Genomic DNA, 21539 nt, shown 5'->3' with positions numbered 1-21539 from the left:
TGGATGATTGATATTATTAATGATGTGACATTTTGTTCTACAGTTTTAGTATTCACCCTTGTTTAAAAATAACTAATAGGTGATGCTTGTTAAATTGTGGTTCTAAATTTTTATAAAATGTCTACTACTAAATTTGCAGGTTGTCAAGGCAAATCATGGAGAAAACAGGCATCCAGAATGTAGGTGGATCATCAGATATTCCAGCTGCAGTGAAACCTGAACGAGTTGATCCCACGAAATGTGGTATGATTACTAGGCCAAGATTTGGTAGGAGTGGAAGTCGCATACAATTGGAATCCAACCATTTTAAAGTTTCTGTCAAGTCTCCACATGAGATTTTTTACCAGTATAGTGTAAGTTCCATCAGGATTTCAGGGTTGAGACATGTACAAATGAATTTTAAGTATTTAATTTAGTATATTTTCTACAGGTTTTAATCAGTTACGAAGACAGGACCCCTGTTGAGAATAAGGTGATTGGAAGAAAGATTATGGATAAGCTGTACGACACGTATTCCTCACAACTTGATGGTAAGAAGTTTGCATATGATGGAGAGAAAGCCTTGTTTACTGTGGGGCCTTTACCCCGGAACAAGCAGGAGTTCACGGTTGTGCTTGAGGAATCCTTTGCCAAACGGTTTGTTGTCACTTTATTTCTTTACTTGATTACTATATTATAGTCATGAAACATTTAAACAAGATGGAAATTTAATTCATCTTCATATCAGTGAAATCGCATCCAGGTTTGGTGAACCTGGTAAAAGGTCTAGGCAATATTTTTACTCAAAATCTTACATAGTGGCGATCAACTATGCGACCAAGATACCTTTGAACTCTATTTTAGATGGAGCTGACACTGAACAAGTTCAAGATACACTGAGGGTGCTTGACATTGTCTTGAGACAACAAGCAGCTAAAAGGTATCCAGACGACCAGAACCAATTAAGAAACTTGCACTTTGAGATGATGCATTTCTTACTGTTATGAATGTGGAATATGCAGGGATTGCCTTTTGGTGAGGCAGTCATTTTTCCATGATGACTCTAGGATGCTTACTAGTGTTGGAGGAGGGGTTTCTACTTGTCGTGGTCTCCATTCTAGTTTTCGTCCTACTCAGGGAGGATTGTCACTCAACTTAGGTAAGGATGCTATATTTTTTCTCCATAAGCCTATTTTCAAGATTATATGTCTAACACACTTATTTCACTTGATGCCCTTATATCATTTGTTGCCCACTTACTCATTCATTTCTTCAGACGTGTCAACGACCATGATCCTTACTCCTGGGCCTGTAATTGATTTCCTGAGAGCCAATCAGGGTATACAGGATGCTCGTAGAATAGACTGACTTAAGGTAATTCATGAAACAACACCTGAAAAACCTGCATTGTGCTTCTGTTTTTTTGTGTCTATTAAATTGTCGTTTTAAAAATGCAACAGGCCAAGAAAATGTTGAGAAACATGAGAGTCAAGGCCACACATAGCACCAGAGAATTTAAGATAAAAGGGTTGAGTGAGAAGCCTTGCAATGAGCTATAGTAAGTTGTTTAATTTTTTAATTCATCCTTTTCTAATGTTCAAAAGGAAAAGGCCTGTGAATTGATTCTCACTTTGTTTCTTTCTGTTTGAAGTTTCACATTGAAAGAAAAACCTGGAGATGTTGGTACCCGTGGTGAAGTGAAACCTAAGGAGATTACAGTTTATGAGTACTTTAGAAGACATCTGAACTTGGAACTTAGAACTTCTGCATACTTTCCGTGCCTTGATGTTGGTAAACCCAGCAAGCCTATATATCTCCCACTGGAGGTGAGTAAACATGATTGAGATATTTTTGCATATTCTAGTTTCTTTATCTTCTAATTTAGTTTTTACTTGAAGCGATTGATTTTTTTTCCTGTTGTAATTTTTAGTTCTGTAGCCTGGTCTCCCTTCAGCGATATACAAAATCACTATCTTCTGTGCAAAGAGCCTCATTAGTGGAAAAGTTCAGGCAGGGACCTCGGGAGAGGAAAGAAGTTCTTACTCATGTAAAGTTTCTCCGGATATTTAAATTTTCAAGTTTTGGTTAATATTTCTCAGTGTAGCTCTTTAGTTCATTTTTTTTAAAAATATAATTTTTATTATTGATCAATGCACTTCCATTATCAGTCCATGAAAAAGTATCGGTATGATGAAGATCCTCTCTTATATGCTTGCGGCATATATATGGAGAAACAGCTTACCAAATTTGTTGGTCGTGTCCTTACTGCACCAAAGGTATTTTTGTTTCTTCTGTAATTTTTTCCGCGGTTTTATGGTACTTTAACATTTCATTTTCATTGCAATTGCAGCTGAAGGTTGGTAAAAATGAAGTTTGCATTCCCGAAAATGGTAAATGGAATTTTAATAGAAAGGTATGTTGAGTGTCCGGACTTATATTTGGTTGTATTTTATCCTGATTATCTTATTATCAAATCTAATCTACCCTCAATTGTTTTATGCCTCATGCAGAGACCTTACGAATCCATCAGAATAGATCATTGGGCAGTAGTGAACTTCTCTGCTCGTTGTGATATGAATGATCTATCGTCCAAACTTAAACACTGTGGAAGGGAAAAGGGGATGGTATGTATATTTTGCTTTGTCCATCCGATAGATTTTTAGATATACATGATGACAAATAAATTCTATTTTGTCTTCAAGCTATTTATGATCCAGTTGCATTTATTGAGAAAGAACGCCATTATAGAACAACTAACCCGTCGGTAAGGGTGGAAAAGATGATTAAACAACTCAAGACAAAGCTCCGGGAACCTCCCATGTTGATCTTGTGTGTCTTACCACAGAGAAAGAATTCTGATATCTATGGTATGTTTTAGCCAAACTTCCATTTCACGGGCCAATATTATTCTGGTCGGTAGTTAATTTAGCATAATTTTATATTTTCAAGGACCGTGGAAGAAGAGATGTTTGGTTGATCTAGGAATTGTCACACAATGTGTTTGCCCACCAGTGAAACTTAATGACCAGTACCTCACAAATGTTCTTCTCAAAATAAATTCCAAGGTAATTATATTTTCAATGTCAGGAAGTAGTCATATCGAGTAGAAGAAGTCGATACCTCATATATCTTTACTCAAACGAATAAAATTCACACCTACGTGTTTTTATCTCCTACCCCCAATTCTTTTCTAGCTTGGGGGTATTAATTCTTTGCTAGAAATTGAAGCTGATTCTTGTGTGCCCGTGATAAATGACACTCCGACCATGATTTTGGGCATGGATGTTTCTCATGGCTCTCCTGGCCAATCAGATGTCCCCTCAATTGCAGCGGTATTTTACTGGCGTGGCACCTGTATTTGTTTGGTTTTTAGTTATACTCAAATGAAGCATATGATTCTAATTATTTGCTTGTAATTGTTACTATTAGGTTGTTGGATCGCACACCTGGCCTTTGATATCGAGGTATAGTGCAGCTGTTAGAATACAATCATCTAAAGTTGAGATGATCGAGGGTTTATTTAAACCATCACCAAATGGCATTGATGATGATGGCATAATAAGGTATAATATATGTACATACTTGTCATGTATTTTAATTCTTATTGGGAGCGGAGATAAGACTAGTGACTTGCAAGTTTCTGCACTTAAAAGAACCGTAAGCTTTGCTTATCCTAGCTAAGAGAGAGAATGAGATTGAGTAACCTAAATAGTATACTGATCAATCATCTTTTATAGGTTGTAACTTAAAACCTAGGATATCAGTTCAGCCTGTTCATCACTTAGGTATAAATAAGTTTTTGATTAGTGTTTAATTGACTGTATTCTTGTATTCTAAGGAACTGCTTGATGTATTCAGAAAGAGTAGCAATGGTCGCATGCCATCTCAGGTCATCATCTTTAGGTATCACATATTAACGGCCAAATTGATGTACATAATGTTGATCTCATTAAGCTTATGCATGTCCTCTTGCCCAGGGACGGGGTTAGCGAATCATAGTTCAAACAAGTTTTGAACTATGAGCTTGATCAAATAATAAAGGTACTCTCTTATTTTTTGTTTATTACTAAAATACTTGATTAATGATTAGTATATTCTTATGTATGTGTTATTACCCATGTAAAGATTATCAACTACCTTGATTAATTTTTCCATCCATGAGTTCACCTTATATTTTCATGGAGATAAATTAGTTCATTGTGTTTCCAGGCTTTTCAGTATGACAGTGGGGGATCTATACCCAAATTCACAGTGATTGTTGCTCAAAAGAATCATCACACTAAGTTGTTTCAAGCAGGTCCCTGTCAGAATCAGAATGTTCCTCCTAGTCTGCTCCTATAAACATTGAACTTCATTGTGTTATATTTGTCATGTTCCAATATGTCTTGTTACCTGTATCTTTGTTTCTGAGCTTGCAGGTACTGTTGTGGACACAAATATTGTGCACCCGTTAAATTATGATTTTTACATGTGTTCTCAGGCAGGGAGGATTGTAAGTGGCCACCTTTTTTCCTTCCCATTAATGTTTGGTCGTAAAAAACTGTTGATCCTTTGATATGAGCTAGATGAATTAGTTTTTTATTTTTGTTTCATAAATTATGTGCTGTCAGGGAACCTCTCGGCCTGCTCACTATCATGTTTTGGTTGATGAAATCGGTTTCTCAGCTGACAATATGCAGAATCTCATCCATTCACTGTCATATGTGTAAGTTTTCAGAAACCAGACTTTTTGTTTTTTAATAATAATTTTTAATTTAATTGTCCGTATTATTTTTTTGGCCCCCTTTAGGTATTAAAGGAGTACTACTGCAATCTCCATAGGTACTGTTTTTTCCTCTTATTTTCGTGGAGTATGCTTTGGTATGTAGTTTTAATCAACTAACCTTGTGTTACCCTTAAACCTGTTTATAGTTGCACCTGTTTACTATGCACACCTTACGGCTTCTCTGATGGGCAAGATAATGAAGTTTGACGAACCCTCTGATACTTCTTCTGGACGCGGAAGCCATACTTCAGTCGGGAGTGCTCATGTCCTCGCGCAACCTAGATTACATAAGGACATTGCACGGTCTATATTTTTCTGCTGATGCGCCTACCGGGAGTGATCCTGTCCTCGCGCAACTTAGATTGCACAAGGACATTGCACGCTCTATGTTTTTCTGCTGATGCGCCTACTAGATAAGAGTTTATCAGCATTAAACACGTTAGTGATTAACATTTGGAGTTTTGCTTATTCTCTTTAAGAACACAATTGCCTACGAATTATTGATGATACTTGAAAAAAGAACTATACCAATCTCTAAGTGTTGCTGATATATAAACATGTCCAACACACAATGCTTGTTTGGGTAGAACAATGTATCTATCAAGTTGATACGATTCTACTAAACACCTGCCCTTTTCTCTTGCTTCAAAACTGATCTATTTTGGTTTTCAGGGTGTATCGATTACTATCTTGCTATGAAATTTAATTTGAAACTATTTAGCAATTTGAAGTTTGATTATTTTTTATAGTGTTAATTGCACACTGCACCTCGTTGGTTTGGACCATTGTCACTTTGATATCAATAATTTCAACAATTGCACTTTGCATCCCAGACTTTTTTGGACGCTGCATTTTGCACCCATTCCGTTAGTTTCCACCGTTATCGTTAAATAGGTCAGGATAAAAATGTAATTTGACAATGTTTAATTTTTTTTATCGTAAATAACCCGTAGCCGCTACCCTTTGGGTGCGCAAGGTAAACCCTACGGGCTCACGCAATAGCCACGTGAACCAAGGTAAACCGATATTTAATTACATTTTGACCATTAAAATTCAACATATTTTTTACCTTAACCCTCGAACATTTTTTATTAACAATTTCGAATTTTCGATATTGAACAATAAAAAATAAACATTTTAACCATTTTATTAAAAAAAACTTGATAATATTTATATATAGTTTATTTACTAAAATTTTATATTTTCGATAATAGTTATATATAATTTATTTTATTTTCAAAATTTTGAATAGTTATGTATAGTTTATTTTTTATTTTGAAAATATTATTTTTTTTATTTTCGATAATAATAACCCCCTTAAATGATATTTTCTGAAAATTTGTAAAAAAATGAAAGTGTTAAATAATAAAACGATCAATCATATAACGACCAAACCAACGATGACGATTCAATGATTGTTTTTCAATTGAAAACAACGATGACGATGACTTGATAATCATTTCTGGATTGGAAACGATTATAACAGACTTACAAGAATGCTTCTCGATCGAAAGATCACGATTACTTTCAAGATTTTTCTTAATTTTCTTTTTTATTTTACAAATCCTCGATATTTATTATTTTGAGTGTTGTGAGTTTATGGGAATTTAATATATTTTATTATTGATGTAATTCATAAAGTTTTTGTAAATATTATTATCATTATTAAAATTGGGGAATTTCGTTATGAATGCCGGGAGAAATTTGGTATGTCATGTGCTATAAGACAATATTGATGTATTTATGTATTTATTTGATGAATGAATATAAATAATCTTGAAACGACATTGACCACTAGAGCTCCACAAAAATGTATACCGTTGACCACCCTAGTACAATCGAAGAGAGTCGTACTCCATCCATATTAAAATAAGGGTAATGTTATTTTCAGAGATATATTTCAACTACTAGAACAAAAAGTTATTAAAAGGGAAAAATTGCCCTATTATGATTTTTGATTTACTTAATATTGTGTTAAGGATTTCTATGATTATTATAGGGATACCAAAAAAAAAATATTGCATCTCTATTCTTATATAGGCTCCCTATTTAAATTTGAAAATGTAAAAATAAAATATGTCTCCAACAATCTTAACTCTTGATTATTTTAAGAGTTCTAAATGCTTCCTCGCTATTAAGGATAAATAGTTCCTCCTCAATAATTATTATATTATTTCCATTTTCCCCTGTATTCGACATGAATGATTTTTTTTACAGGTCAACATGAATGACTTTAGTAATATTCATATATAGTTGATTAGTGAAAAATGAAAAGGGAGGTAGTTTGAAGGGCGGTTAAACAAAATATTTAATTTTACGTCCTAGATAAATCAAACCAAACCAAATATACTGAATATGCCTTGAAAATAGGGAGACTATTTCCGTGAAGATCCCTGACTTAGTGCATAATACATAAAATAATGTGTGTGAAAGTTAGGAAACTAAACATTCGCCCGTGATATTATTCGCACGAGACTTATCTTTAAGTAAATGCAATTGATCACGCAATGATACATTAAAAATGTAAAAATTAACTAAAAACATCACAGTATCTTCGCTCATGATTTCTTTTCACATGGCACTTACCTTTGTCACGTGTCTCTTCACAAGGTCGTGGCTATAAAGACTAATAGTTTGGCGGTTGACAATCGGAGTTTTGATGAAAATAATCTTTCAGAAATTATGATCCAATTAATAACTTTTCAAGATTTTATACTCATCCCAAATATGAAGATTAAACAATTGTAATCCATAATATCATTCATGCGTTTATTTTTACACCCATCTTTTCCAGTTGTATAATGTGAATGGAGGGGAAACACAAGTGATGATTGTTGTTAGTGTATGTTACAATCAATTCTCGATTGATCTCTGTATTTTGGAGTGCGTCTAATAGTAGATTGTTTATACATAATGTTGTTATAACCTAATTTCTGCTGACCCGGTCTTCGCCCCGTAGGTTGACTTCGGCCTGCAAAGAGAAGAATGCGAGGGATAATCCCCCCCGATTCACCTCGGGCGTGAGAATAAGTTAACAGGTTTTGGTATGGATAATTCGGAATACGAGATGGTGATATAATCTGTGTGTGTGTGTTTTTCCTTATTTTGATGTATATAACATGCATGCTAATGATCATCCTCCACCGTCTTCAGTCAATTCCACCAAAAGGGGGGAGTGGATGTTGTGGCTCAAAAGACCACGTCGTCGCTTTTACTGGGATGATCCACCTTTAGCTTCATGTCTTGACACTCATCAACCCATGGATATTTTAAGTCCTCTTCAGCCCAGACGGACATGATGGGCCTAGTGAGATGGGCCTCCAACATGTCCCTGGGCTTCGTCCTGAGGAATACCTGGCTGAAGCCCATTTCTTCATCCCCGTCGAACAAATGCCAGATGGAACCAAACTTTCAGAATTCACAGAGATCTTCGGACGGTATTAAAGTCGCTTGGGAAGGCGGGACTGTCTTAATTACGACAGTTGTCTGCCTCGAGATTACAACTGCCATCCTACTGTTGAATTCCAAATGTCTCTAATCACTACCGTTGGTTTCAAATCCAATATTTCAAATATTTTTTAGGGACAATATATATATAGACCTCCCTTCTACTTCCATTTCACTCTTTATTTGTCCCTAATCTTCACATTCTTAGGGCAAAAACTCCAATCACGGGTCATTTCATCTCAAAGTTTCCACAATCACCATACCCGGCTTCACGCTTTTTGGAAACAAGAAAGCAAAGTTGCTTCTGAAGGAATTTACGGATGAGCGAAAGCGTGAAATAACATTTATTCCGTAAAAACCATATACCGCACATATAGAAAAACGTATAAAAAGGAAAAACTGAGGGATCGAAACCATACCTTGTGGATCGAAGCTTTATAAAATTGGAGTGCTAGCAGTTGCTCCTCAGTGTGTGAAGCACTCTACCGGTATCCACCAAAAACGATTCTCTTCGATGAACCTTTTATAAAACCGAGCTTTTATAAAATGGAGTTTTTGGGGGGGGGGAGAGAGAGAGAGAGGAAGAAGATGGAGGCTAGGGTTTTCACAAAACCAAAGTTATGTAAATAGAATGAGCCATCTCATTCTATTTATAGGGCTCTCCTAGGGTTTTATAATATATCTTTATATATATTAACCCCCACATTTTATCTTTATAAAATGCTTTAATAATAATTAAAACTATTTTAATCATTATTTCTTTTTCTTAACTATTTAGAAAATAATTCTCTCTCTCATTATTTCATCAAAGAAAATATTCTTTTATGGTGTGACCCTGTAGGTTCAATATTATGCCGGTAGTAGAAATAAATAATAATAAACTTTTATTAATTATTTACATGAATACTAAAATTCACTAAATATAATTAACTGATTAATTATATTTATTCTACATCGTGAGTGATGCTTCTCAACATATCGCGACTATCCGGATAATATGAATTCACTGCTTAGAATATCAAGAACCTGTCAGTGACTAGTTACCGTACAATGAATTCCTTCTACCCTTATAATATCCCGAATAAATACAAGGCATGGATCTCGTGTCAGGCCTATCAAATTTAATCATATGATTTCTTATTCATAATGCAAAGTTCATATTAATGCAAATTAGAAACTCCTTTCTAATTTCATACACTCTGGCCAAAGATTCCAGAACTCGCATACTAAGAATAACATAGGATATTCCTTTCCTATACTGGAAGGGGTAGATCCTCTATTGACGTCAACTATCTCTATACACAAATCCCTATGCCCAGAATAGACTTAATGGATGTCCTTGAGACTAAGGACTAAACTAAAGCACAGTTCATTATATATAAGATACCTTTAACGATCTCAAGTCTAAGGACACTTGTACAACTATCACTCAGTGAATAACTATTGACACGTGAGTAATCTCCATTAGTTGTTCAACTTATCGAGTCATGTTCAGTGAACTTATTCCCTAATAAGCACCTACATACTAGCTATAGTGTCACAACATAAATGCCTATGAGAACAGACATCCTCCTGAAGGGAGCAAGCATAGTATGTACCAATCTTTGCGGATCCACTAACATTCGATTAGTTATCCTATGATCAGGAACTGTTTAAGTCCAGAGTTGTCGTCTTCTAGATCTCACTATTATAATCTCATTATAATTCTAGAAGCTTTACTCTAAACTATGGAACATCTTATTTAATACACTTTAAATAGATAAAGCCCATAAAAATATAACAAGTCTTTTATTAATTCAAATGAAATCAAATAGGAATACAAGAAAGTTCTTCCTAACTCATTATACATGATTGGATTTAGGACAAACACTTTCAATCTCCCACTTGAACTAAAGCCAATCACCCTGGTATCTAATACCCATCTTCTCTTTATGACGATCAAAGTGAATCTGAGACAATGACTTTGTGAGTGGGTCTGCTACGTTGTTATGTGTGTCAACTCTCTCAATCTTGACATCTCCTCTTTCAATGATTTCCCTAATCAAATGAAAGCGTCGCAAAACATGTTTGGAATTTTTATGAGACCTAGGTTCCTTGGCTTTTGCTATTGTTGCATTGTTATCACAATACAACACAATAGGCTCCTCAATTCTAGGAACAACTCCCAACTCATAAACAAATTTCCTCATCCAAACGGCTTCTTTTGCAGCCTCACTTGTAGCTATATATTCTGCTTCCGCTGTGGAGTCAGCCGTTGTAGACTGTTTGGAACTCTTCCAACTAATCGCACCACCGTTCAGAGTAAACACGTACCCTGACATGGATTTGCTATCATCACTTTCTGATTGAAAATTAGAGTCAGCATAACCCTCTATTTTCAACTCAGATCCGCCACCAAAAACAAGAAAAATATCCTTAGTCCTTCACAAGTACTTAAGGATGTTCTTCACTGCTTTCCAGTGGTCTTCACCTGGATTGGACTGATATCTGCTCGTCACACTGATTGAATAAGCAACATCAGGCCTAGTACATAACATCGCGTACATGATAGATCCTATTGCTGAAGCATAAGGAATCTTACTCATACGCTCTCTTTCCTCAGGTGTCTTAGGAGACATCTTTTCGGAAAGGGACACTCCATGGCTCATCGGTATGAGACCTCTTTTGGAGTTTTCCATGCTAAACCTTTTAAGCACTTTCTGGATGTATGTACCCTGGGTAAGACCTATCATTCTTCTAGATCTATCTCTATAGATCTTCATACCGAGAATGTAGGATGTTTCTCCCAAGTCCTTCATAGTGAAGTTCTTCGATAACCACACTTTGACTGATTGCAGCATCGGTATATCATTTCCTATAAGAAGTATGTCATCCACATACAATACAAGAAATGTTACCGCGCTCCCACTAACCTTTTTGTAGACACATGGTTCATCTATGTTTTTGATAAAACCAAACTCTTTGATTATCTCATCAAAACGGATGTTCCATCTACGAGAAGCTTGCTTTAAACCATATATGGTTCGCAGCAGCTTACACACTAGGTGTTCATTTCCATTAAAAAGAAAACCCTCTGGTTGTGTCATATACACTTCCTCTTCAAGTTTCCCATTGAGGAAGGCCATTTTCACATCCATTTGCCAGATCTCATAGTCGTAGTAAGCAGCAATCGCAAGCAAAATCCGAATTGATTTTAACAGGGCTACAGGCGAAAAAGTTTCATCAAAGTCAATCCCTTGCCTTTGTCTGAATCCTTTTTCCACGAGCCTGGCCTTATAGGTCTCCACCTGGCCATCTGCTCCAATCTTTCTTTTTTATACCCATTTGCACTCAATAGGCTTCACACCCTCAGGTGCTTCAACCAAAGTCCATACTTGGTTGGTATACATAGATTCCATTTCGGATTTCATGGCACTTTTCCATTTCTATGAGTCAACACTACTCATAGCCTCATTATAGGTCATAGGGTCGTCATCATCAATGATTGATAACTCATTGTCATTTTCAATGACAAGGCCATAATACCTCTCAGGTTGGCGAGACACTTTCCCTGACCTACGAATGGGTTGTTCCACAGAAGGTTGTTCAGTCTGAACAGGTGTTTCCACTTAATTAGTAGTAGTTTGTGCTTCTTGAACTTCATCAAGTTCAATTTTGCTCCCACTGTTTCCTTCAAGGATAAACTGCTTTTCCAAGAAGGTAGCATGTCTGGAGACAAACACCCTATGATCGGTGTAAAAGTAATACCCTAAAGTCTCTTTAAGATATCCCACAAACTACATTTTCCGGATCGAGATTCCAGCTTATCTGGGTCAACTTTCTTGACATAAGTTGGACATCCCCAAATCTTAACGTGTTTAAGACTCGGTTTCCTTTCTTTCCATATCTCATATGGAGTTTGAGGAACAGATTTAGAAGGCACCTTATTCAGTAAATATGCTGAGGTTTCCAATGCATAACCCCACAGGAATACTGGAAGATTCGCATAGCTCATCATGGACCGAACCATGTCTAACAAAGTTCGATTTCTCCTTTCAGATACCCCATTCAACTTTGGAGTATATGGAGGAGTCCATTGGGAGACTATACCATTTTCTTTGAGATAATCTAGAAACTCTCCATTCAAGTATTCACCACCTCGATCTGATCGAAGAGTTATAATACTATGTTTGGTTTGTTTCTCCACTTCATGCTTATATTCTTTGAACTTTTCAAAGGCTTCAAACTTGTGTTTCATCAAATACACATATTCGAATCTAGATCGATCATCTATGAAAGTAATGAAGTATGAAAATCCACCCATGGCTTACGTAGACATTGGTCCACGTACATCTGTGTGTACCAATCCTAGCAAATTTGCAGCCCTCTCTCCATGTCCACTAAATAGAGATTTAGTCATTTTACCCAATAGACAAGACTCGCATGTAGGATATGATTCAAAATCAAAGGGGTCAAGTAACCCTTCCTTATGCAATGTCCGCAGTCTATTTTCACTAATATGACCAAGTCTGCAGTGCCACAAAAAGGTGAGATTTTCATCATCCCTTTTTCTTTTATTAGTATGTTCAATTTATAGTAAATCATGCTCTACGTCACATACATACAAACCATTATTTAAAATACCACTTCCATAAAGAACGTTATCTCTAAGAATTGAACATTTATTATTCTGAATAACAAATGAAAATCCATCCAAGTCTAATATGGGAATAGAAATAATATTCCTCACAATCGAAGGAACAAAATAACAATTATTTAAAACAATAGTCTTGCCCGTAGGCATATGTAAATGAAATGATCCTACAGCTTCAGCAACAACTCTTGCTCCATTTCCCATCCGTAGAATCACCTCCTCTTCCTCAAGAGTCCTACTTCTCCTTAGTCCCTGCAACGAATTGCAAATATGAGAACCACAGGCGGTATCTAATACCCTAGTAGAAATTTGATTTAATGACATATTCACTTCAATCATGAACATACCTGAAGCAGAAGTGGTAGTCTCACTACCCTTCTTCTTTTTCAATTCTGCAAGGTAAACCTTGTAGTTCCTCTTCCAGTGCCCCACCTTGTTACAGTGAAAGCAAACAACTTTGCTCTTGGGGTCTTCAGCTTTTGGTGGAACAGGTTTTTTCTCACCTACTTTCTTCTTCTTGGAAGGGTTCTTCTTCCTTTTCTTAGGATTGGAACCTTCACCAATTAGAAGAACAAAGCTCTTCTTAGGGGGAAAATTCGATTCCGCAGTCTTCAACATGTTGTGGAGTTCAGCCAGGCTGACATCCAGCTTATTCATGTGAAAGTTCACAACAAACTGCGAAAACGAACCCGGAAGTGATTGCAAGACCAAGTCTTGGCTCAGCTCCCCATCCATGGCAAAACCAAGTTGTCCAAGACGTTCAATCAAATTGATCATCTTAAGTACATGGTCATTCACGGATGATCCCTCAGACATCCTACAACCGAACAGCTCCTTCGATATCTCATATCGAGCTGTCCTCCCTGCCACATCATACAACTCTTGTAGATGCATAAGGATAGTGTGAGCCTCTATATGCTCATGTTGCTTCTGTATGTCAATGTTTATGGAAGCTAGCATGATGCATTGAGCAACATTTGCATCATCTATCCACTTACGATACACAACATGTTCATCATTATGTGCATCGTTAGCAGGTTCAGTAGGCTTAGGTGAGTCAAGCACATATTCCAGCTTCTCTACCCTGAGAACAATTCTTAAGTTTCGAAGCCAGTCAGCAAAATTAGGACCAGTCAACTTGTGAGCATCTAGTATACTCTGGAGTGATAGTGCAGAAGACATAACGAATATAGTAAATCTGTAAATGATAAACACATAACAACACTTAGCAAATATTCAATTTCATTTCAAAACACTATATGAATAGGGTCTTTTTTCATAAGTGGTTCCCACTAGTTTATCTAATTTATACAACCCCTAAGTGAAAATTAAGCATTCATAATGCTAGTGGGAATAGGGATCCTACATTCCATTACACAACCACGACTGTAGCACGAAACGTCATGTGATGTTCAATAGGCAGACAACTCTTGTCAATAACATCTTATGTTATTCCCTAATATAATTTTAGCCTCTTGAATAATTGAGTCACGGCTGTAGCACGACAAACTCAATATTCTAAGTCAAGTCTAACCCAACATTTCATACATTTGAATCAGTCTCCAACGACCCACGGCTGTAGCACGTAACGACCTTTAGATTCTTATTCAATGTACACATCTCTATGTAATAGAAAAGTATTTCTTATTTCGAAATCAAAACCCTCGGGTGTAGCACAAAACGACAATGATTTAAAAATAAGAACCACTTTCTATCATGTTGGAAGGCTATGACCGACACAAGCCCGTTGTGTCATCGGCCAATTACTACTTGATATTATTTAATTTTAGAGGGATTATATTATGTTACAATCATAATCATATTATAAAGAGATTCTTCCTTTTAAATTAAATATTTCAAATCAATAATCGATAATCAGATGATTCCCAGATCGGGTGGAGCATTGTCAAGAGGCGTCACTTAATAACCCTTTCTTATAGATAAAAATCTGTTGTTGACAGAATCATCCTATCTCTCAAAATTGAAAATTTATATTTAATTACGTGTTTCATAAACACAAGAATCTCATGATTGTATTCATAATATTATTGTCAAGGCAAGAAACAATTCCTATTCTAGATTTTCTAGAGCACGCCTTATATTGATTTAAGTTCACATAAATCTATCATCGCATGGTAAACACATGCATATATCTCATATATAAAAATAAATAAACAAGTAAGCATGCAAGTAATATCATGTCACACATTGATATAATGATCTATGGATTTATTATAGCATTTAAAAGCAATTAAAATAATTAAAACATGCTTTAAAACACTTTCGGGAATATAAACAGTTCAAAACTTTTATATAAAAAATATTTGACCACTCCATTAGATCCGTCTCGGAAAAATGAATCCAACGATATGTGGACAAACGGGTTGTAACGCATGTACGTAATGCGTTACAACACTGTTGAGCCATTTACGCGTTAACGTATTCCGTAAATGCACAACAGTGTGTAACGCATTCACGGAATGCGCAACACACCCCTTCCCCGCGTGCAGCGCACGCGCCTGGCACAGCCGACCGTTACAGCAGTAGTTTTTTTTTTCTGTCAGTCACCTGCCCGTTTGTCTGCCAGCCGTTTACAAAAAAAAATGTAACCCTCTTTCCTTTTACTCCATTCCTTAATAACTCCTTATTAATTTATTATTTTAATTTTATTATTAATAAATCAATTAACGTTTAATTAATAAATTAATAAAAATCAAAATAATATGATTTCTTAAATCAGGGAATAGCAGAAAATTACCAGATCAGCCATGGGTCCTAGTATAAATTTTAATCATATTTATTCACATACATAATTATTCCATGAATTTTAATTAAAATAATTTTTAAAAATTCATAACAAATAATCTACACATCACAAAATTATGAAAAAATACCTAGACAATCTACAACACTTGTAGAACCCAGATCAGTAGTCAAAATCTCATGCAAAAATTATTTCGAATTAATTCATAATTAAATCCAAATAAACTTGCAAAAATCATAATAAATCCATACATGCATAAAAAATCTGAAATTTTTTATATGAATCTCTATATGCAGAACCTAGCTCTGATGCCATTGAAGGAATTTACGGATGAGCGGAAGCGTGAAATAACATGTATTTCGTAAAAACCATATACCGCACATATAGAAAAATGTATAAAAAGGAAAAACTGAGGAATCGAAACCATACCTTGTGGATCGAAGCTTTATAAAATTGGAGTGCTAGCAGTTGCTCCTCGGTGTGTGAAGCACTCTACCGGTATCCACCAAAAACGATTCTCTTCGATGAACCTTTTATAAAACCGAGCTTTTATAAAATGGAGTTTTTGGGAGAGAGAGAGAGAGAGAGGAAGAAGATGGAGGCTAGGGTTTTCACAAAACCAAAGTTATGTAAATAGAATGAGCCATCTCATTCTATTTATAGGGCTCTCCTAGGGTTTTATAATATATCTTTACATATATTAACCCCCACATTTTATCTTTATAAAATGCTTTAATAATAATTAAAACTATTTTAATCATTATTTTTTTCTTAACTATTTATAAAATAATTCTCTCTCTTATTATTTCATCAAAGAAAATATTCTTTTATGGTGTGACCCTGTAGGTTCAATATTATGCCGGTAGTAGAAATAAATAATAATAAACTTTTATTAATTATTTACATGAATAATAAAATTCACTAAATATAATTAACTGATTAATTATATTTATTCTACATCGTGAGTGATGCTTCTCAACATATCGCGACTATCCGGATAATATGAATTCACTGCTTAGAATATCAAGAACTTGTCAGTGACTAGTTACCGTACAATGAATTCCTTCTACCCTTATAATACCCCGAATAAATACAAGGCATGGATCTCGTGTCAGTCCTATCAAATTTAATCATATGATTTCTTATTCATAATGCAAAGTTTATATTAATGCAAATTAGAAACTCCTTTCTAATTTTATACACTCTGGCCAGAGATTCCAGAACTCGCATACTAAGAATAACATAGGATATTCTCTTCCTATACTGGAAGGGGTAGATCCTCTATTGACGTTAACTATCTCTATACACAAATCCCTATGCCCAGAATAGACCTAATGGATGTCCTTGAGACTAAGGACTAAACCAAAGCACAGTTCATTATATATAAGATACTTTTAACTATCTCAAGTCTAAGGACACTTGTACAACTATCACTCAGTGAATAACTATTGACACATGAGTAATCTCCATTAGTTGTTCAACTTATCGAGTCATGTTCAGTGAACTTATTCCCTAATAAGCACCTACATACTAGCTATAGTGTCACCACACAAATGCCTATAAGAACAGACATCCTCCTGAAGGGAGCAAGCATAGTATGTACCAATCTTTGCGGATCCACTAATATCCGATTAGTTATCCTATGATCAGGAACTGTTTAAGTCCAGAGTTGTCATCTTCTAGATCTCACTATTATAATCTCATTATAATTCTAGAAGCTTTACTCTAAACTATGGAACATCTTATTTAATACACTTTAAATAGATAAAGCCCATAAAAATATAACAAGTCTTTTATTAATTCAAATGAAATCAAATAGGAATACAAGAAAGTTCTTCCTAACTCATCATACATGATTGGATTTAGGACAAACACTTTCAGCTTCAGCACCTAACATTTCCTCTGTTTGTTTTATTTCTTGCAGTGTCTTCCCGACAAGCACTATTGGAGAGAAAACTGAAAAAGGCTGAAGAGAAGCTTGCCTTAGAGAGGGCGGCTGTTGGCACCTCTCATCCTGAGGATGCGGATACCCGGGCTTCAGTTCCTTCACCTCCTCATTCTCTCACTCCTTCTCTGGAGTTAACTGGTGAGAATCGGCCGGAGATGTCTAAATCTGATGTCGACCCCCGTAAAAGGCTTCGGACTCCTGGTGTCCAGGTTATCGAGACATATGCTCCGAAATGGGGTGTATTCTCTTCGAACTTCATTATTTCTAGGGCTCCTGCCGCCGCAAAAGAGGTCGGTCCAGACTTGTGCAGGGGACTGATGCTTCCAAAAGATCATCCGGTCTATGCCACTGTTAATCTGTCAGATGCCTGCACCGAGCTCATGGCTCGCCTCTCCATGGTATGCCTTTTGCCTTAGTCATTTTATTTTAAGCTTTTTCCTTCCCTTATATTATTCCTGCCTTAATTCCTTTTGTTGCTTTGTTCCAGGCTATTCCTTGGGCGGCTGTTGTGGCCGACAAGGTCCAGGATACGTAGACAAAGATGAGGGAGGTGGCACAGAAGGAGGTCAGGGCGACTCGGGCTGAAGAGGAGCTGGAGCGTGTGAAGAGAGCTCTGGAGGTGTTAGAGGGTCAGGCTTCAGCCCTAGCCAAAGATAAAAAGAATCTGGAGGTGGAAGTGGTTGGTCTAAAGAAACTCGTAAGCAGCAAAATGCTCAGCTGAAGGCTACCAGGAAGGCGCTCCGAAAGGAGAAAAAGATGCTGGAGTGAACAGAAGAGCGTTGTTTCTAGATGGGCTTCGACAAAACCGTCATTAGGGCTTTCCTCCGGGGTTGGGAATATAAGCTTCTGCTGGATGTCAGCATGGAAGACCCTGTTGGCAGAACCGGTGGCGACGGGCACTTGGTTATTTCCTCTGATCCGGGCGAATATCTTTAAGACTAATTTTATTAATCTTTAAGTTATCTTTAAACTTATTTCCTTCGGGCTAGATTACTTTTGCCTTCGGGCTGAATTCCTTTTGCCTTGGGGCGGTCTGTATAATATTTTACATTTGGTGCATCTTTGCTTTCCTTAGCTTCTTTAAACTTGTCGTTATTTTCCGTAATAAAGTTTTACTTCTTCGGCCTCCTTTTGGGCATTAGTAAAAAAATTAAAAAACTTTTTACTTCTTCGGCCTCAAATTGGTCCTTAGTAAATTTTTTGAACAGTTTACTTCTTCGGCCTCCTTTTGTGCCTTAGTAAACTTTACAAAAGTTTATTGCTTCGGCCTCAACTCTGGGCCTTGGTGAAATTTTAAGAAGTTTTTACTTCTTCAGCTTCAAATTGGGCCTTAGTAAAATTTTATAACAGTTTACTTCTTCAGCCTCCTTTTTGGCCTTAGTAACATTTTTGAAAAGTTTACCGCTTCGGCCTCAACTCTGGGCCTTGGTGAAATTGTAAGAAGTTTTTACTTCTTTTCCCTCAAATTGGGCCTTAGTAAAAATTTTAAAGAAAGATGCATGCCTTCGGATAACTAATATGTTGGCTAATTCATTGCCCCTATCCGAAGGTCTGTAATTCTAGCTTTAAAAATTTATATAACTAGAAATTTATCAATCAATGCTAAATAAAAATAGAAATTGGAAACATGTAGCTTTTATTGAGAAATAGGAGTCCATAAAATGTCATATATGCTTCGCATTTAGGGAATTCAAGTTGCGGTACTGAATTAAACGACATATATAAATAGATTAAAATGAACTAGCAGGGCTTCGGACGAGCTTACTGGAAAAACTTTCGGAGCCTAAAAGCATGCCAAGTGTTTTTTATGGGTTCCCCCGCCATGGTCTTTAGCTTGTACGTTCCCGATCTGACAATTTCAGAGAACGAATAGGGGCCCTCCCAATTAGGCTGAAGTTTGCCTTGCTTAGTAAGCATAGAGGTAGCTAGTTCCCTTAGTACCAAGTCACCGACGAAGAAACTTTGCTTTTTCACCCCTGAGTCATAATATTGGGCGGCCTGTAGTTGATATTTCAGATTTCTTTGGTGGTCCGCCTCCCTTTCTTCTTCTAGGAGATCTATATTGGATCGCAGTCTAACCTCGTTGCTTTCAATACTAAAGACTTCAGTTCGATGAGACTCTAGGCCCATTTCAATTGGAAGGAGGGCATCTGTCCCATAAGCTAGTATAAAGGGAGTCTAACCTGTGGACGATCTTGGTGTCGCTCGGTAAGCCCGTAAGACCCAAGGTAGCTCTTCAGCGCAAAGTCCTTTTTCTCCGCTCAATCTCTTCTTGATGCCATCAAAGATGATCTTGTTCACAACCTCGATGGCCCCATTTCCTTGCGGGTGGACCACGGAGCTAAATTTCTGCTGAATTCTGAAGTGGTGTAGGAAGGTTCTGAACTTGTTTCCAATGAACCGAGTGTCGTTGTCCGAGACACGTACTCTGGGGATTCCAAATCTCAGAATAATTTATTCCTGCACAAATTTTTTTGTCGCCTCTTCGGTTATGGTGGCTAAAGGACGGACTTCTTGAAGCGATGATACCCATGAAGGGCCGATACCCATGAAGGGTCGACCGAAAAGTACCCCGAGTTGCTAATAGACTATTATAAATTCCACGGAAACTTGAGTATTTTCCCCGAAAGTTGGGGACAAATGATATGGATGGAAAATATATACTAAAAACACATTAAATATCACATTAATTACACTTGAAATTCATGTCCAAAGCCCAACACAGACCAAGCTGGTCTAAGCTCGTAATAGACTAGAGACGGCCCAAACGGTCAAGGCTCACTAATAAGGGTCGTCAAGGTCCACGAACATGAGATGTTCACGGACTAGGCCCAATATGGTTAGAAGAGCAAAGACTTGCGTCCAAAACGGACATAAATTACTACAAGGAAGGATCTGGATTACTTCCCTTACAAGAGTCCCAATTGCCATCTAACTAGGAGACTTGTCCACTAAGTCTCCCAACACAAGTCTAACCCTAGACTCATCTCTATATAAAGGGCTCTATATTTCAACCTAGAACAACGTTTTTGGCTTGATTCTCTACAGTACGAAGATACGTAGGCATCTTGCGAGGACAACTAGTCCCCTCCGCGAGAACAACCATTAAAACTCGAAACTCACAAACTCTAGCATTAATTATTAATGCACCCTAGTTTTTATTCCACAACATTACTGGACCTAGATTAATGCATTATTTTTTTGTCTAGTAAAATGTACCTTGGTAGTATATAAACCAAGTGTAGCAATGTTACGATTTTCAGGAAAATAGTTTACAAGAGTGTATTTAGAGTATTGTAGTGAGAAAATCTTGAAATCACAAATACTATGAAAGTAGCTGTGAAACTATATTTTAATTTACCTCAAATTTTCTTCAAATATATGTCTCATGTGGTGAGCGCGAAACAAAACACCTGAATTTTTAATTGTGTGTTATTTATTTTTACTTGTATCTTTATGTTATTTCATCAAGAAAAAGATTTAAATTTTTATTCAACCCCCTCCTTTTACAAATTCAATAATTTGATGTTTAGGGAATAACAAGCGGGCACGTTTGTAATACCGGAAATTTTGCGTATTATATTCTATGAATAAATGTGAAATTATATTACTTTTATGTAATTTATGTGAACTGGAGAAAAAAATATAATTTATTCCACTTTGATGAGTCACTAAACGATATATGATATGGTGATTGATCATTAAACGAATCAGAAAGTTGATTAATAATTTTCTCGTGATTGTATCGTTATATTCGAAAAATAGTTAAATGTGATAATGGAAAGGTAAAAGTGTTTGAGTTATGACTTGATAAAAATGTATATGAAAATACGATTATGTGGTCCATAAGAATTTTTGTTCACGACCCGTGGGCCTTCTACGAGAGACTTTTAAAAATGATAACTGGATTTATTTGATTGAATTGGTATTTTAAAATAATTTTATTATATTTATTCAAATTTATTAGCATTATCCTGAGAAATTCGTATAAAATAATCTATAT

General features: G+C 36.2%; 1 pseudogene; it reads left to right on the top strand.

Moving 5' to 3' along the window:
- Positions 1 to 245: 245 nt before the first annotated feature.
- Positions 246 to 5118, top strand: LOC141697845 (protein argonaute 16-like; annotated as a pseudogene).
- Positions 5119 to 21539: the final 16421 nt, after the last annotated feature.

Source organism: Apium graveolens, chromosome 11, assembly GCF_009905375.1.
Source record: "Apium graveolens cultivar Ventura chromosome 11, ASM990537v1, whole genome shotgun sequence".
Lineage (NCBI taxonomy): Eukaryota > Viridiplantae > Streptophyta > Magnoliopsida > Apiales > Apiaceae > Apium > Apium graveolens.
Note: the sequence above shows the minus strand (reverse complement) of the source record. Positions and strands in the feature narration are given on the sequence as shown.